The 14,670-nt window shown below is 28.5% G+C and overlaps 2 pseudogenes; both read left to right on the top strand.

The window, feature by feature from the left end:
* Positions 1–4,659: 4,659 nt before the first annotated feature.
* LOC111313142 (cellulose synthase-like protein H1) lies at positions 4,660–8,876 on the top strand (annotated as a pseudogene).
* An 848-nt stretch (positions 8,877–9,724) lies between these two features.
* Positions 9,725–12,241, top strand: LOC149512191 (UDP-glycosyltransferase 71K1 pseudogene; annotated as a pseudogene).
* Positions 12,242–14,670: the final 2,429 nt, after the last annotated feature.

Genomic DNA, 14,670 nt, shown 5'->3' with positions numbered 1-14,670 from the left:
TTGGTTGAAACGAGTTGATGGGATCTCGTTTTATATATTAAGTTAATATAAATTTTTTTTATATATTAAGGTAATATAAAATTTTAATATGTTAAAATAAATTTTAATATAAAATAATTATTTTTATTTTATAAAAATTTAAAAAATATATAAAATTAATAAAATATATAATACATTCTTTTTTTTTTTTACTTTTTGGCTTTAAAATTTAATCCAAACCTAATATATATATTTAATATCTAAATTTAATTCAAAAAAATAAAATCAATCAATTCAAATCGAATTAAATGCTATAATTTTAAATTAATTTAAAATTTTTTAAAATTTTTTTCTCACCTTTACTTTGAATAAAGTTTTTAAAAGGTCAACTAGACTCATCACACATTGACCATGAATATAGTTAATCTTAAAATAAAAATTTTTTTCTCTAGTGATATTGTTTGTCAATGAAATGTTAAATTTTTAACTTTAAAAATTAAATTTTAATTTTTAATTATCTCAAATAAATAAATTTATCCACCAAAATTTTGCGATTATATGAGCCACCTTGTCGAGGGACTATTAGGTTTGGACCATCTAATTCACAAACCACAATCACTCTCATAAATTTTTTGTGGCATTGCTTCAATCCCAAGTCACTCTTTAACAATAATATCTCTTCATCATTATTACTTTGCCATCATTAATATTTTTGTTTTATTTGCAACAATAAGCCACTAGAATTGTGACATTTTACATTAGTAGGCTCAATATTGTTATGTTAATATATCAAATTTGTACCAATTTAGTTGTATGTACCAAGGTTGTTAATACTATACAAGATAATATTTTGAGTTTTTTTTTTAAATAATATATGTTGATATAAGTTATTTTAGTATATTATTTTAAAATTTTAAATTTAGTACAAATATATTTATAAATATACATGAATTTATATATGATAATACTATTAATAATCTACAAAATGAAAATAAATATTTTTAAAAACCAAATAAATAGGTTTAAAAGTATAAGAATTAATATCATCAATTTATCATGATATTATTAAACACTCAATCTGATAATATATTATTCAAATGAGTATTTTCTTTTTCATATAAATATTAAGATATAAATCAAGAGATGAAAAAAAAAAAAAAAAAACCTTTAACTTTATGAAGAGGAAGCACAATTACTTTTTAAAAAGAGATTGAAATATTTATAAACTTTAATTTGAAAAAATAAAGTATGAAAGAATAACAAGTTATAATAAAAAATAAAGAAACCTAACTTTCAAGAGTAGTTTTTTTTAATTAGTTTTATTTTTATTAGGTTAAAAATAATCAAACAACAAAAGATAAATTAAAACAATAAAACAAATGTCACATTCACGTACTGGACGAAAAAAGTTAATATATCGAAATGAGCTAAAACTAACGAAAATAATCGATATTATTCAATACTAGGTTTAGTACAAAAAATATCTTTAAATGTATTATTTTTTTTATATAACTGAAGCGTATCAATCAATACGATCGATACCAAAACAAATTAACGACATTGATATGTATTGCTTGTAGGGATTGCTTTACTGCCATAAGGGGTTTAGGTTCCTCAGCTTATGACTTTATGCATCTTTCTATGCTATATAGCAATGAAACTTTTAGACTTCTTGTGGTTTCACTATATACTAGTAATATGTTTGCGTGTTGTTACAGTTTTAAAATTTGTTATTTATAATTAATAATATTCATGATAAATTTAATAAATTAGTAAGTATAATTTCGTTTACAATTTTAATAAAAATAATGATCAATAAAAATTTATCTACTAATATTTGAATAATGTATACATCTTAACTTATATAATAAATCAAAATCATGTCCACTATAAACATAATTAAAAAATATTAAAATAGATAATTAAAAAAAAATTTAAACTAAAAAAAGATATATCCAAGAAAAGAAAAAAAATGAAAAGAGAGCCATGTGGATATCTCCACTTAGGAATGGCAATGGGTTAAGTAAGAGTAAATTTATGCTCGTCCAGATTTCGACCTAACATCGGCCTATTATTTTTTATATTTGACCTAACATATATAAATGTATAACTAGCATTTGACTTGATTTGACAAAAAAATAAATTCAATAATATAACATTCATGAAAATATTATTTTTTAATAAAAATTATATTTTAATTATATATAAATATATTATTTTATTAAATTAAGATACTAGGTAGAAGACCTTAAATTCATATCCATTATGACCTTGATTCCTATTTTAAAATAATCATCCCTATTGGATTGGCAGATTTACTCATTAGATACAGGTTATTTTATCATCATAACCTTCATTGATATCATTTTTTACAAAATTTAGATGCCACATTGACAATTCGGTTGCCTATTTATATTTTCAAACATAGATGAAAAATATTAAAATAGATAATTTAAGAAAAAAAAAAGGAAAATGCCAAAGCAAAAAGAATAAAAAAAATCAAATGGGGTGCTACACGAAAACTTTCATTTAAAGATGATAACATGTCTGGTTTGGATAGGCTTATGCTCATCTTGACTTTTGCTTTTTTTTTTTTTAATAATTCAACTCGATTCTAATTTCGATATGATATCTAGTTATTATTTTTTTAAAGCCAACCTCAACCTAATACATAAATTTACAACCTGCATCCTACTCTATTTATCCAAAATTAATTAACTAATCTAAATTTATTACAATGTTCATAAAAAATTTCTAATATAAATTACATCTTAATTGTTTATTAATATAGTATTTTTATTAGATGAATGTATTAAATAATAATTTTATTAATATAATACATATACATAAATATAAAATTAAAATAAATAATAAATAATATTTTTCTATATACTTAGGGTGAAATGAAACACCTTAAACCTGCTTCCATTTTAATCCTTACTTTTAAAAAGAAAAAATTCAACATGATCTCCAATTTAGAAAAATGTACTTAGTGAATAAAGATGAGTTGAAACCTATCAAACATAGATTGTTTTATTATACATATCTTTATTGACTTATTTCTTACAAAATTTATCTAATTAAAAAGGTCAAAATAAAAAAAAACAAAAAAGTAAAAAAAAAAATCATATGGGGTGTCAAGTGATTACTTTTATTGGCCTCAATTTTTTATAAAATTTAATCTATAAATTAAAAAGAACTAAAATTAAAAATACAAAAATTAAAAAAAACCACGAATCGGAAAACAAATACGGATGCCACATCAAAACCTTTATTTGTATAATTTTCTTACAAAATTATCTACTTTAAAAAAGAAAAGTATCTAAAAAGAAAAAATTTTGTTTAACAAAAAAATCAAGTGACCCTAAACATAATTTTAAAAAATAAAAAAAAATATTTATTAAATATGAAAAAAATAAAAAGTAAAAAATTAGGAGAAGTCATTAGGGGTCATGTGATATCCAAATGAGTAAAATTAATATATTAAATATACAAGAAGGGATCACTTTATAAAAAAAAATGTTTACATTTTTTTAATCTTTAATTTTAATAAACTTAGTGAATGAGATTAAACCCCCCCCCCTTTTTTTTTGGTCATCTTTTCCACTTATCTCTCTTATTGAACGTATATCAAAGGTTAAAAAAAGTGTAAATTTTTGTCATCTCCAATTGTGATACATCTAATCTTATTCCCCTAAGAATATGAAGTTTTTTAAGTAAAATTTATAAAACTTATAGAAAGGAGTTAAGAAATTGGCAAGTACTTTCTCTGTCCTTTTTTTTTTGTACATTTTTTTAGATGTCTTAAAATTATGTCTTTTTTTTAGAATATTTAAAACTCTTATTTTTTTTATATTTTAAAATCATTTTTTATGATTTTTTTATTTTTTGATATAAATATTTTGAAACTTTTATTTTATAAAAAAATTTAAATTTTAATATTGAATACATTAAAATCAAAACTTCTTTTTTAAACTTCGCGAAAGTTAATAGATGATAAATATTTTGAGACAGATGGAGTATATTTTTTTTATTATATTAATTTGATTATATAGGGACTACTCCTAATACTATTTGTCATTATATGTTGCTTGATTGATTTAAATTATCGAGAAAAACTAAATATCTAAACATTAATAATATAAGAGTTTGTTTTTTTATACTACCAATGTAAATTTTATGAAATAAGAGATTGATATATATATATATATATATATTTTTTTAATGTATCTAAGGGTATGTGTTATTTTATTAATTCCTCTTATAAATCTAAACATTTCACTTACAGCAATGAAATAATTTTTTAAAAAATTATTTCATATAGATATAATTATTGATTCAAAATTTGTTGTAATTGAATTTGATCTTTTTCTACACAAGAGAAAGCATATGTTATGACAACCTAAGATATCCATCCATACTTCATGTGAATTGTGAAACAACAAATATAGTATCTTACTCTATAGGTGAAACAAGTTGAAAACGCTTGAATTAATTACATATATCTACTTATAATTATAGAAATTGCTTCGTACCAAAAATGAAAATTGACAAAGAAAATGAAACTCTTTCATGAATATTAAATGAAAAATAATGCAATTTTATTAAAACATAAATCTCTTGTAAATATAACCATTATAAAGTTAGAAAGGAGGCCTCAAAATCTTTTATGAACACACAACACATACTATAGCAGCACTCTAAGCACTATTCTATGGCGCCCAAGGAATTATGTCTCCCCTTGTATAAAAAAATTGCTCGTAAAAACACTATCCACAGAGCATTGGATATCACTCTATTGTTCCTTCTCGCTTCCCTCCTGTTCTATCGACTCCTTTCTCTAAAGAACCACGGATTTGTCTGGCTCCTTGCTTTCTTATACGAGTCATGGTTCACTTTCAACTGGTTTCTCAATGTCAGCTCCAAATGGAATCCTGTGGAATTCAAAACGTATCCAGAAAACCTTGAACAGAGGTACGATCACCATCATCTTTCTGTTACTGTTTATTATAAATAATTTGTTCGTATATTTTGTTGTCAGGTTTCCATATCTTCCCCCTATGGACATGTTTGTCACGACAGCAGACCCCGTGCTAGAGCTGCCGATTATAACTGTAAACAGCGTTCTCTCTTTGTTGGCTGTTGATTATCCAGCTCATAAACTTGCTTGCTATGTATCCGACGACGGCTGCTCCCCTCTCACCTTTTACTCTCTGGTGGAAGCATCGAAATTTGCCAAGCTTTGGGTCCCATTTTGTAAGAAATACAAAATTCAACTCAGGGCTCCCTTTAGATACTTCTTGGACCTTCCTACATCATCCTCTGCAAATTCTGAGTTAAAACAAGATTGGAAAAAGATGAAGGTACGCAATACCAAAGTTAGGAGATCAAAATTAACATTGTTAATAATAAATTAAAAAGTTTGTCTGAGTGTAATACCCTAATCTATGTAGGCTAAGTACGAGCACCTTAGCCTAAAAATAGAGGAAGCAGGACAAAAATCAACTCCATGTGATCTAAGTGGTGAGTTTGCTGTTTTCTCCAAGGTTGAACGCGGCAACCATCCAACGATCATCAAGGTAACTCATTGTAGAAAAAGACAGCCTTAAGTTTGAAATGTTCTCCAATGTTCTAATTAATCGAAACAAAATTATATATATTTGGTTATTAAATTTGGAATCATTTTAATTGTTTTCTTGTAGATCATAGGAGAGAACAAACAAAGCTCTCGGGATGATGATGTGCCACATTTGGTTTACATTTCCAGAGAGAAACGGCCAAAACAGCCACGTCATTTCAAAGCCGGTGCCCTGAACGTTCTGGTAATTAACTAAAAATCAATTCCCCTTCAGGCCGAATAATTTGTGATGTATAATAAAAGAGCTTTGGGTTTTTGTTTGAAAAACAGAGTAGAGTGTCAGGGTTGATGACGAATGCGCCCTTCATGCTGAACTTAGACTGCGATGTGTTTGTGAACAATCCACAAGTTGTTCGTCAAGCAATGTGTCATCTTCTCGGTTCCAAAAGTGAAAGTGAAATCGCATTTGTTCAGTATCCTCAACGCTTTTATGATGGACCGAAGGATGATCCTTACGGAAACCAATTTGAGGTTTTTTTTGAAGTGAGCCACATAAAATTTCTATGAACCTCAATGAATTTTCTACTTCTCCGTTTTCTTCTTTCGTTTTTGGAATTGCTGCATTCATTAAGAGAATTTACATGTTGATGTGTTAGTATGTGGTCCCTGGAACAGCGGGAATCCAAGGACCATTCTATATCGGAACGGGATGTTTTCACAGGCGAAAAGTTATCCACGGTCTATGGCCTGATAACGCAGAAAATCAGGGAAGAAATCATACATCAATTGAAGGTATATACTTGAACATTCTAACCATAAATTAAGGGAGTAAGATGCAATTGTTGTTATACTATGATTTAATACTTTTAATTTCGTTAATTTTTGGATAAAAAGTAATAGAATTAAAATATTTAATGGAATATTTCATTATTGCCAGTGAAAATTTTACTTCAATTTTAAAGTAAAATAACAAAATTCAAAGAAATTGAATCATATGAGCAAAATTCAATTGGCAAATTTGATCTGAAGTAATAATTTCTTTTCGTCTTATAACTCTAACTATATTCCAATGGTTATTAAATAATAGGACCATGATGGTTTATACTTTCTTATATGTAGGAAAATTAGATGATTGTGAACAGTTAAAAGTGTTTGGGAAATCAAAGGAGTTTTCAGAATCAGCAATTTATGCAATGAAAGGGAAGAAGGATTTTCCAAACAACCATTCAAATTCTCTTGAGGCAGCATTCCAGGTTGCAGGTTGTGACTATGAGTTTGGTACAAGCTGGGGGACAAAAGTTAGTAGAATAAACCTACTAAAATATTAGTAACAGAGTATATATCGATTTGATTGTAAAGTGTAAAACTTGAATTTAGAGTATAATTGATTACATTCACTTCAGGTTGGATGGATATATGGATCCATGGCTGAAGATGCCCTTACGGGGTTGGAGATTCACCAGAAAGGGTGGAAATCCACCTATCTCACCCCCGGCCCACCGGCCTTTCTAGGATGTTCGCCGTCTGCGGGGCCGGCAGTAATGACTCAACAGAAAAGGTGGGCGATAGGCCTGTTTGAAATCCTCGTTAGCAAAAACAGCCCTATATTTGCCACCCTGAATGGGAAGCTCCAATTCAGGATGTTGTTATTCTACATCTGGTTGTTTTTATGGGGCGTCTCCTCAATTCCTGAGCTATGTTATGCTGCTGTGCCTGCATATTGCATCATCGCCAACTCCCATTTTTTGCCCAAGGTGAGGACAATCTTGTATCTACATGTAGTATAACAGTAGTATAGAATTGACAGTAGGTCGGTCCTCCTATATGCTCTCTTTTTTTTCTTTTTTTTTATTTTTTATTTTAATGCATAGCATGTTGTAGTTTAAAGATAAAAGAATAGGTTACAATTTGAATTCAAACTTGTTAATTGTCACATTCTAAAAATAACTACATTAATCACTTGAATTAAATTTCAAATTTTATATAGATAGATACCAAAAAAATGAAAGAGGTAGAATGAAGTATTGGAGGTCATGTTATGTGTTACGTCTTTGTCTCTCACGCCGGTGGCATGTTTTACTGTCTCGACATCAAATCATGGCCACATATAGTTGAAGTTCCATATACAACTTTCTGAAAAACAAGTACATGCAATAAGAAAACAAAAGAAGCTTTGTAAAAATTAGTAAGCAAAATTTAGACAGAATTTTTTGTTGATGAAGTTCAAAGGAATATTTTCCTGATTAAATATCATTACTTTATCTTTGAAACAAATTAGTATAATGTAATTGTATGAGTTATATAAACTACTCCTTCCGTCTCATATGCAATGTCTGATTTTAATCTTGTTTAAAATTCAAGAAATTATAAAATCAAGATTTAACTTTTATTGATTGTAAATTTTCTTTAAGAAATTACTTCTGATTTGAAACAAAAAAAGTATTAAGGGAAAGTAAAAATGATTTTTTTTTTTTTTTAAAAAGAGTGACCTTTATGTGTTTCTAATAGCTAACAAGTTTAACAATGAATATGTATACAGGTCCAGGAGCCGGCTATATTTATTCCGGTTGTGACTTTATGATTTACAACCTGGTCACTCTCAGGGAATACTTGAAAACCGGCATGTCCATCCGAGCATGGTGGAATAACATGAAAATGGGAAGAATAACAGCAACCTCAGCGTATTTATTTGGATTTTTAAGCGTCGTCCTCAAACTGCTAGGGTTCTCTGATGCAGTTTTTGAAGTTACAAAAAAAGAACAATCTAATTCCGATGGTGACGAAACTAACGGTTACACAATATTTACTTTCGATGAGTCACCAATTTTTGTGCCGGGCACGACCATTTTGCTGGTGCACCTGACAGCACTGCTCGCCTTTTCCTTAGGGTTGCGACCATTAGTTGATGATGTTGGGCAGGGAGTAGGGCTAGGTGAGATCTTGTGCAGCCTATGGGTGGTGCTATGCTTCTTGCCATTTCTGAAAGGGTTGTTTAAAAGAGGAAAATATGGGATTCCTTCTTCCACCATATTCAAGTCTACTTCGTTGGCATTAGTTTTTGTTTATTTGTGTAGAACTTCTTGGGGTTGAGACTTGGATTTTGTACTTTTTTATATAGAATGGGCATAGAACATGAAAAAAGAGGAAAGAGATCTAAAGATCTTTGTGTCCTCTTATGAGCTCCTTAACTACTAGTCAATAAGTTAGGGACTACTTTTCCTTTTTGGTGCGTAGATTAAATTTCCTTGTAAATTAAGATGTTAATTATATTTTCATCACTTAATTATCTTTTCATCACTACAAACGATCAAATTGTCCTTTAGAAAATACTCTAGTAGTTAAAATTTAATATTTTAATTTTAGAGATCTTAAGTTGACTCTTATCATGTAGAAGAAAAATGAAGTTTTTTAAAAATTAATTATTGGGTGAGAAAAAAAATTTTACTCAAACTTTAATGATTAAATTAAAAATTTAAAAGTTTAATAATTATTTTATAAATATTATCATAATTAAGTGACCAATTACATATTTTACCTTAAAATAAACTGATTCATCTATTATTTTATGGAAGATTTTGAGGAGCATTGTATTGATAATGCAATGAACAGAAAGTTCTATAAGAATTTAAGCATTTTGATAATGAAATTTGATTGGAAAGAGGATATCTATGATTTTTTGAGATTTGATGGGTGAAATCACGTGTTTTTATCTTGAACTATCAAATGATACATTGTGTATTTCACAATTTATTTAATAACATGAGAAATTTGGTAATTTGTTTAATAACGTCATCAATATCACAAGACAATATATGATTTATCACTTGAAAATCTTCAAGTAATTTATTTTATAAATTTTACTTGGCACCAGAGAAAATTTAAAGAAAAATTTGGAAAAACATGTGATATTTTTGTAACTGAATACAAATTTTCTCCTCCAATAGATGTCATGTCTGATTAATTTTCTAAACTAAAGAAGAAAATAGTAAAAGCAATAAAGTATTATAATTAATTTTTCTAACCGAACAAAAGATATATAAAACTAAAAATTAATGGTAGATGAGTCACATACTTTCCAAGCATATAAGGTGTGGATAAAATTTTAAAATTTTATATTTAATATTATCAGCGTATAAATCATGTATTTTCAGTACCCCCAAAAAATATCCAACTGAACATTGGGGTCAGTGTCAGCATTTATATTTTTACCTTTCGTTTCAATAATAGAGGTGGTTGACACCACAGGTGGACCAGGTGATCACCATTAATGGGGCTATTGTAGACAACATTTTCTACAAGAAAAAAAAAATCTCAGACAAAAAGTTGCCGCTCTATAATACGACCCACCAGAGATCACCGACAAAAATCAATGGAAAAAATGGAGGTAGTTTTCATCCCTGCACCAGCCATCGTTCACCTCGTCTCGAATGTTGAGTTTGCAAAGCGATTGCGTGATCAAGATGATCGTTTCTCAGTCACAGTCCTAATTATAGACCCATTGCTGGAACCGAAGGTCCAAACATACGTCCGATTACTTGCGGCCTCTGATGCTCGAATACGATTTATCAATTTTCCAAAAATGGAAACTGATCCATTAAGCAATACCAAAAGCCCATATATAGTTGGATTTGAATTTTTGGAGAGTCACAAGTCGAACATCAAAGAGTATATCATTAATCACGTTTTACCAAATTATGCTGTCTCTGCTGCCTTGTTTGTTGTTGATGCATTTGCCGCTCCTATGATTGATGTGGCCAATGAACTTAGCCTCCCTTCTTATCTTTTCTACACTTCTGGTGCAGCCACTCTTGGATTTATGTTACACGCAGTTACTCGACATGATCAAGTTGGCAGGGTGTTTCAAGCTTCCGATGGAGAGTTAGTTATCCCAAGCTTTACAAACCCGGTTCCTTGTAAAGTTATACCCTCGCTTTTTTTTGACGAGAATGGTGGGTACATTTGCACCAAAAATTCCATGAGAAGATTGAAAGAAACCAAGGGCATAATTGTTAACTCGTTCGAAGAGTTAGAACCTCAAGCGGTTAAGTCTCTGGTAGAGTATGACATACCACCCTTTTACTTGGTAGGGCCCGTACTTGAGCTTCGAGGTCATAGTAGTTCGATGTGTGATGAGGTCCAAAATGACGAGATCATGAAGTGGCTTGACAATCAACCCCCATCAACGGTGGTTTTCATCTGTTTTGGAAGCGTGTATTGCGTGGTGGAACCACAAGCCATGGAGATTGCACGGGGGCTCGAGCAATGCGGGCATAGATTCTTGTGGTCACTACCGATACGAAGTCCAAGGAACCAGGGGTTGGGAATTAGGCCTAGTAATTGCCCCAATCTGAAGGAGATTTTGCCTGAAGGGTTCTTGCAGCGTACAGAAGGAAGAGGAATGGTATGTGGTTGGGCTCCGCAAGTTGAAGTCCTTGCCCACAAATCCATCGGAGGCTTTTTATCACACTGCGGATGGAACTCGATTCTTGAGAGCTTATGGTATGGGGTGCCCATTTTGACATGGCCAATGCACGGAGAGCAACAAATGAATGCATTTCAGATGGTGAAAGATTTGGGGTTAGCAGTGGAGATGAGACTAGACTATAAGCTGGGCGAAAGTGATGCGGTGATGGCAGATGAAATTGGCAAAGCTCTAAATTGCTTGATGGATGGGGACAGCGAGATGCGGAAGAGGGTGAAAAAGATGAGTGAAATGAGCCGGAAAGCTGTGAAGAATAGCAATGGGTCTTCGTTCACTTCGTTTGCGCGCTTAATTGACTTGTTTTTGATGGGTAACGCCAACAAGCCTTGAGTGTACGTTATTTTAACTAATAATATTTATCCAGTTCAACTTAATTAATTTCTGTAGATCATACTTAAAAAGTGGCATGATAGTCAAATCTCAGTTCATGCAATTCCTTTTCTTATCTAAACTACAGCCTTCTTTTATTAAAAAAAAAAACTAATAACAGTTTTTCTCCAAGGGTCTCTTCCAAGCCCCCAGAGTTTTGGTGTCAAGTAAAAGATGTCCACTGCACTGAAATGTTTCACCTTGGTGGTGGGATAATGTGAATAGATGTAGTACGTGCATGATTGCTTCTATTAGGTGAATCGATTGGAGAATCTTGCATTCGTTTTATGGTCAGGGGTTGCTATTTTCTATGTTTTCCTTTGCTACTTGAGATGGCTTGTTTGTATTGGGGTAAATTAAATTGTGTAATTCGTTGAAGTAGATCAATGGAAATAATTATATATATTATGGCATTCGTCGAGAAATTTATAGTGTCGCCAATAATATTTTTATCAATTTCTTTGTATTGCTCAATATTTTCTATTTACCGTCTCCTAACCCCTGATTTCAGCGTCGAATTGCCGCTTGCCGGTGTGATTTTCTCGGAGTGTCAGTGATATTATTCCTTTCCTCTTCTTGGGCTTGTTTTCAAGTAAGGCTATTCTCTGAGCCAATAATTATTATTCTATCTCGTGAAGGAAAAAACACATCTCAAATCAATATTGAACGTCTCAAATGCAACTTCAACGGTATTTCATTCAAACATATTTTTCGAGAAACAAACTCTATTGCGGATGGTTTGGCTAAATCCGAGATTTCTTGATAATGTTCTTTGGTGGCTTGTTTTTGATTGAGATGTTTTTATTGTTTTCTCTTAGGGTGTGTTTGGTTTAAAAGAAAACCTAATTCTTTTCTGTGTTCTATTTTTCATTCTGTTTTTATTTTCATGAAAAATAGAAAACAGAAGTGAAAACATATTTAATAAATATTTGATAATTTTTTTTTTTTTTAGAAAATGAGATGAAAAAAATTTAATTTTAAAAATAAAAAAGAGTTTTTCGAATGTTTTCCGGCAACCATAGCAAAATCGACAGAAAAAAATGAAAACACGGCTTTGGTAAATTCTACTAATTAATCTATTCTACATCCCGAGTTCGAGACTAACCAAAAACAAACATAAAAAGCTTTTCCCTCTAGTCGTTAGAGGCGTAAATAACCAAAGTTTTTGGCGAATTACTTGTCAACATGTTTAATTTTCATTCGTTTATACTTATTTATTAAATTTAATAATAATTTTAAATAATATTTTTATATTTATTTATTAAACGAATCAAAAATAACTAAAAATTTATTTGATTCATTTATATTTGTAAATAAATTTGTTTAAAATTTGATTAAAATTTATTTGTTTATTATTTTATTACTATTCGTTTGTAATAATACTAATAAAATTATATTTTTATTTTTATCTTAATTATATTTTAAGATTTATTTATATTCTTTTGAGTTTGTTTAAATTTATTTTACTATAATTTTTTTATTAATTGTAAATATATTTGTTCAATGTTTACGAATAAATAAATTAAATTAAATATAAATATTTAATTATTTAAATAAATTGAGCTGAAATAAATAAAATAATTCTTTTATTAAATACAAACTAAACCCAAACACATAAAAATTAAAGGAATAAATCATAAATATATATTTACTCATCCACTTCATTTACAACCCTTTAAAAAAATACGATTTCGTTCTTCTATATGCCTATGTTCCCTAACAGAAATGGACAAAACATTTTTATGACCGTAATAGTGGACCTTCTGTTGTATGGCCCAAGAAAAAATTCATTAATTCATTTTCTATTTTCTAAACACAATACATAATATAAAATTTTTTTCATATTTTCATTTTATAAAAATAGTTTTTCATAAAAAAAAAAGACATGTACAGTTTTTAATTTTTACTATAACTAGTTCATTGCTTTGTTTGATTGTGGAAGGTATAATTTATTTTTTAATGTTAAAGAATAAATTATTTGGTCTAATTATTATATTTCTTGAACATTTAAATTATATTTCGAAATATCAAATTAAAAAAATAGTAGAAAAATAATGAATTAAAGAAGGGAAAATCTAAAATAAGAAAAAAATATTTAAAAATAATAAAAAAATATTTCCTTTATGTCTCTATCGACCATCTTTACTAAATTGTTCAAATACATATTGAGTTATAAATAGATTTTGTAATATTTTCTCAAACTATCCTTAATTATAATAATCATTTCTTAAAAAAATTTAAATAAAAAATACAAAAAACATAGATGAAGATAAAAAGACAATTATAAAACATCCAAAAGCTCATTTACCCATAAAGCCAAAAATCTTTTAGGCCACCAAAATACTCAAAAAAGATATATGTGTATGTGTAATATTTATATGCAGTAATGGTTTTAGAACTGCTAGACGTAAAAAACTTTAAAATTAAGAAAAAAAGGAGAGAATTACCACTAATCTTTTTTATGGTGTGATTGGTTACTAAAAAATTTATTTTTTTAATAGAATTACAAAAATGGGTTTACAATTTATCAAAAAAATAAATTTCGATATACAAAAAATCATGTTAGGCTCAGGAGTCAATTATGTATGAAAAAAGATTAACACCCTCATAATACACATAAATTGGTACTATTTAATCATGCACTGTTTTTGGTATTGGATGAAATGGTTTCGATTTGACATTTAATACTAATTCCCTTCATTTTAATAAAAACAAAATTTTGCTAAAGCTCTTTATTTAAGAATAACAAGAAAATCTTTAAGTTAAAGAATTATCTTAAAATTCTCTAGCATCTAAGCAAAATTTAAAGTAACTCTTTTCACTTGAAATTTAATATAATATTCCTTAAAATGAAAAATATACTCTTTATAAAATATAATTATTGGTGACTCTCCAACATCTAGGTATAATATCAAGAATTATTTCTTTCGGAATGTTATTTTTATTTTATTTTATAACAATTTTAAAATATGTATTTTTTTTGTTAAAAAAATATATTTTATATAAGAAAGTAAATAATTATATTATCAGGTAGCAAATAAAAATTAAAAATAGAGACATGTAAAACGAGTGCAAACAATAACAAATAGAAGCATGTAAGCCAATAGGTACTAGGTATGATAATGAAATGCAAATTTGAAATTATATTCTTAAATATAATGAGACTTTCTTGACTCCTTAACATTTAGGTGGAGTTTAAGTGTGACTATTCATATTTAAGATCCCATTTTATTATTATTATATTTTTTTATTAAAGCTTGTC

Source organism: Durio zibethinus, chromosome 23 (assembly GCF_047325235.1).
Source record: "Durio zibethinus cultivar Kanyao isolate XHJ-2024 chromosome 23, ASM4732523v1, whole genome shotgun sequence".
In the NCBI taxonomy this organism is placed as follows: Eukaryota; Viridiplantae; Streptophyta; class Magnoliopsida; order Malvales; family Malvaceae; genus Durio; species Durio zibethinus.
This window is presented reverse-complemented; position numbering and strand designations above follow the sequence as displayed.